This window comes from Dreissena polymorpha, chromosome 12 (assembly GCF_020536995.1).
Source record: "Dreissena polymorpha isolate Duluth1 chromosome 12, UMN_Dpol_1.0, whole genome shotgun sequence".
In the NCBI taxonomy this organism is placed as follows: Eukaryota; Metazoa; Mollusca; class Bivalvia; order Myida; family Dreissenidae; genus Dreissena; species Dreissena polymorpha.
In genome coordinates this window covers 6,217,096-6,222,905 of record NC_068366.1, presented here as the reverse complement: position 1 = coordinate 6,222,905, position 5,810 = coordinate 6,217,096, and positions in this window count along the sequence as shown.

Here is a 5,810-nt window from a genome sequence, read left to right as displayed (position 1 = left end):
GCAAATTTGTTCTTTGGCAACGTTGTTTGTTTGCAGTGTAATTATGCAAAAGCGATACAATGGTTTAAATTTTCATTTCGAGGACATGCGATTTTGGATATTCGGACACATATTTTAAGAATAACGCGTTTCTATAATAGTTTAAGGGCAATTTAACCACTTTGAACATTGCAATTCGAAAACGTATAGGCCGTGTAAACAAATTTCAACCTCAAAATGAATGAAAATAATAATGAAACAATGAAAATTACATACAACATTAAAGTTATATGTATGCGATTGTGTCGTATTCAAACATTTCAAGCTTTGTTTGTATAAATAGACAATATCATATATAAGTGGTTTGTAATAATTAAATTATTCAATTATGATTTTTACTCCTTGATTTCTAAATATAGTAATATTTATCGAATTTATTAAATTACGTTTGACAAGATGTGACCATGATGTATTAACCTTCCCATGAAAAAAAATAATGTAAAATTATTTTTCTTCGAAATGATGTATGTTTTGTATTAGCTTCACATGCGTGCTGAAAGTGTATAAGTGGGTAAGTGACCTTGAACTGTACATGCCTGACTCAGAATAAACACCTATGCTATGTTTTTTTCTATTCATAACATGAAAATTCATAGGTATGTTCAACAGTGTGTAATATTTTAAATAATAATTTGATTTTGAAATCGCTACTGTTCGCTAGAGCAACACATCTGTAACATTTTAATTAATGCCCTATCCCCTGCGTATTAGCCTGAATGTCAACACCTATCGCCATTATGCTTATATAAACAAACACACATATTATCGTATTCTATCCTTAAAATAAGTCGTTATTAGGGGTTCACAATTACATTGATGTGCTCACAACCCCAGAAAAGGTCAGTTAAAGTTTCCTCATTTTTATTACAAAAAGTACATTTACTATCATCAACAATTTTCATTTTAAAAAGAAGATATCTACTGTAATTATTTGATATTGTTCTAGCTCAATAAAAATGTCAGAGTTACTATTGGTTTCATTTGTTATTGTTTTTGTATATAAAGTTGTGTAATATTTAACAGCTATAGTTAAAATTTCCTTTTGATCATATACACGTTTGTCATCATTGTTTATGATATAAGGTATAGCTTTACTAGATGAATGTTGTTTTTCTAAATAACAAAAATATTTTGTAGCCTTTTCACCATCATCTATCCATTTTGTTCTTGATCGTATGAATGATCTCTTTAATTTAGTTTCACGTATATTTGATAGTTCATGTTGCATTAAATTTAGCGCATCAATGTCCGTTACATTAATATTTTTTTCAAGTGTTTCAATTTGTTTTAAAAGAAAAGATTCCCTGTCATTCCTCTGTTTAGACTTGTAAGATAAAAAAGATATTGTTTTGCCTCTAATTTCCATTGGGAGAGTTTCTAAAAATAGTTGATCATTTATAGTAAATTGCAACAAGTATTACGTAATTCTGTATTATAAACAGGTAGGCAATACTGTTTTTTAATTGCTTCAATTGTTGATGTTATAATCATAGATATTCTTCATCATAAATAAATGAATTGTTGAACTTCCAGAGTTCTTTACCATGTGTTACTTCACAGAGATTTAAAGCTAAAGTTATAACTGAATGGTCAGATTTCTAGCTAGCTTTAATTTCAGATTGTCTTTTTATGCTGCACAAGATTGCTGGTGACAAGGAAGAAATCTAGTCTGGCCTTTCTGAAGAGTATTTGGTTTTCAAAATGTATATTGGTTAACATCACCATTGATTAATCTAAACGTATCTATTAAGCCTCTCTCTTTTATAACATAAGATCAAAATTCTCTTGACTTTTTGTTGTTATCTAAGTTTCTATTATTTGAATAATCTAGTTTAGTATCTTGTACAAAATTAAAATACCCACATATGTCAAAGGTGTCATTTCCGAATATGTCAATTTAAGAAAATAGCTCAGCATAAAAATCTGCTTTATCAGTATTGGGTCCCTATACAGTACATAGAGTAAATATTTTTGTATCAAATGTTAAATCCAAGAGTAAGTAATTTCCAGTTTGATCTGTTATGGTGACATGAATTGTTACAGCTGTATTCTTTTTAAACAAAATGCAAACCCCTCTAGAGTTAGAAGTACCATGACTGCAATAACAATCCCCGTCCCACTGAATAGATACCTGTTTTTCTGTTGATGGGGTAAAGTGACAATCTTGTAAACAATATGCATTTGTTTTTTGTTTTTCAAATAGTTTAATACATCATTGCGTTTTTTATAGGCGTTAAGGTCACGGCAGTTGTAAGATAAAATCTTAAAGTCAACCATTTGTATAGATTGTGAAGTTTAAATGATAATTTTGGTAAATCATACGAAGGAATCCAATAACCAATAAACTTAAAAAACAGTTTGTTATGAACTTAATGTTTAAAATATGTACATGAAATACAAAACGTTTGTTCATTTCAGAGGTGTCCACATCTGTATTTAAGTGATACATTCACAACAAGTGAAATAGCATAGCATGCTGTTTTTGTACCAAATACTCAGTTTAAAAATATGAATGTCAAACACAAACACACACACACAAACAGGTTAGTTTTTGAGAATTGCAATATTATGATCCAAAGTAGTCCCTGTTTATTAAAATTATTGAAGCAATAAATAGGCTTTGATTCGCATGATGTCTCATGAGAACCGTAACATATTCGAAAATAGATTTGAACTGCTATGAACTAGCCATACAATTTAGAGATGAATATTTAGTTAGATATTTTCACAGTACATAAAGGACTTGATTGTATTTCAACAATAGTTACCTGCTGACAGGGGTGAATAACATTATGACTTTACACATTAATCAAATTAAACAATTTAAGTGACACTTTACACAAATGCCAAATTGTATAAGTACAGCAAAACAATTAATTGTTTTTCAATTAACATGATGATTTTACACATTAATCAAATTAAACAGTTTAAATGACACATTACAAACATGCCAAATTATATTAGCATAGCAAAAAAAAAGTTGTTCAATTAAGTGAAGAAATATGCTATAAACCTTGTTACTTATTACTTTTTCATTTTGTATGAAACAGCATATATTATCTACAGAATTTGTATAGTGGTAATATTTGATCAATGTACAAGTTAAATGTTTAGCCATACTATATTTAACAAATCATATAATAATGTAAACATTCATACATGTTAGATCAATTTACAAATGTACATGTGTGCAGTAGATGCATCAGATAAATGGAACAGTTTTAGACTGGCAAAAATATTCCTAAAATAACTTGTATTCATTTATTGAGCTATTGGAGTGTGTCAGGAAGTTGGAAAAGCCTTTTACACAAATAGATTTGAACTGCTATGAACAAGCCATACAATTTAGAGATGAATATTCAGTTAGATATTTTCACAATACATAAATGACTTGATTGTATTTTAACAATAGTTACCTGCTGGCAGGAGTTGAATTACATTATGGCATTACACATTAATAAAATTAAAACATTTAAATGACTCGTTACAAAAATGCCAAGTTGTTAGCATTGCAAACAATTGATTGTTTTTCAAGCACGGTCATTAAGTATTCACATACTAACAACAATAGTGCCCTTGTTTCTGCAAAAAACAGCTACACTTGTTAAACACGTTATACAGTTGTTAATATACATAAAGCATGGACGTATATATTAAAGCTATGACCCAGGAAGAACACCTCTTGAAGAGATGCATGGCTAAAGTGGGTACGTGTAAAATGTAATTTAACCATATTACACATTTTGCTAAAATAATGGAATGTAGCACCATTACACGAGGATAAATACATCATTGATTTCTGCATTGTTCACAAGTGTATGATACTTGATTAGATTACATCATTATCTCCTTGTAGTTTCTCTTGAGTTGTATCAGTATAATAATACATCAGTTAAAGTTAAGCTGTAGACACTTCTTTCTCTGTTTAATTATCACTTGGATTATAGTATCTGTTTCTTAAATAAATAAGGTAAATCATTACTCTGAATTTTCTTGCAGTTATTCACATATGAATGTTTCCATCTTCATTAACCAAACGTATTGGACGTGTTTCGCTTAAATTAAGGTAACGTTTAACAGATAATTATTTTTCGCTTACACAATTTCTAGACTAGTCTAATTAATAGAAATGTCTTCTACAATGAGATTATACAACGTTTGGAGCTTCTGCTACTGCTGTGCGGCGTCAATCTTCCTATAACATTCGACTGCATAGTTTTTTAAACGTTAACCATCACTCAACGCATGTTGTTTCTTTGAGAGATGTTAAATAAGCGAATCATATAAGATGAAGTATTTATGCTAGCATATGATTGATAAATAATGATAAATAACATGAGTTTGTATCATTTATGGGTAACGAAAAGTGTTAATTAACACGTATAAGTCATCAATACTAAACTCACGCATGTTTTCAATATTGCTACAGATTCTGATGTATAGCAAAATTAGTGTTTTAGTGCTAAACAAATACGAAAATGCAAATCATAAACAATTCAGTTTTATTACAATACATTGATATGTTATGGAATTTAATATTTACACGCACACGTTTAATGATTGTTATCATAGCAATTTAAAACTAGGACGATCACAATACAAAATACACAATATTTATTTTATCTGATTTGAATTTACAATTCAATCGCATGACATGAAGTCATTGAATACTGTTTAAGTAATTTTTATTCAATATCTATGTGAAATGTTCTGCCCTCTGTGTTGCTTTAATTATTTATTGTTAGTCTGCCAAATATAAATGAGCTAAAATATGCCGAATCTCGGAACTATGTATAATTAAGTAAATGCTTGCATTAGTTATCGCTTGGCATTGTTTTTAGTATTAAAGAATCATTGCTTTGTTTAGAGGAAACAATGTATTGTGTAAACACTGTTGCGTTGTTCGATATTCGTTAAGGCTTGATATAAGTATATCGGTCATACACTTTTCACAAAGTTGTGTCAGCAAATTTAGATTTATTCACTGGTATTTGTTTGGCAAATATATTGCAGTATTGAACTGATTCATGAATACTTAAACCGTGTTCAAAATGTGATTATACACTAAACGTAATTGATATATGCATTTGCGATAAATAACCAAGCTGTTTGTTTTATCGTATACATTTTTATCAATGATATGTCCTTATAAGGTTTAAAGGAGCATGTTTGTAACGCTATTAATACTCATGTATACATATTATTTGAAAATACAGCCTAAATGAAAATTATATGCGTCGTACAACAACACAAATTTAATCTCTTAGAACATAACTATACATATACATTAATCGATATTCGTATGATCTCACACAGAAATCCTTTACATCAGTATACTAATCAGGATTATTGATATTGTCGTGCTGTTATCCACTTGCAGCCATCATAACACAAATTAATGAGCATGGAGTTCTTAAACAAATTGTAAAACTAATTAAATCAGGCCACCAAATCTTATAATCCTTTCAACAAAAGCATCGGTAGTATACATTACTTTTCATGCACATCGTATGACGGGTCAAACATTAACCAGAAGCGTGTCAAAACGTATTAAACTTGTCGAAATCAATGTTTTGATTTTTCGAAAAAAGCGAACTTAACCTTTATTGGGAATTGAGCTTTAGACAAAATCAAATCATCAAAACAATTACTTCATTTAAAACAAAAGCAAGTATATGTTGTTGAACGGTAGAAAGGCAGAATGCACAGTCAATATGGGTACACTAATGAAAGTTGAAAGAATATTCCGTTACAATATTGAACTAGTGAGA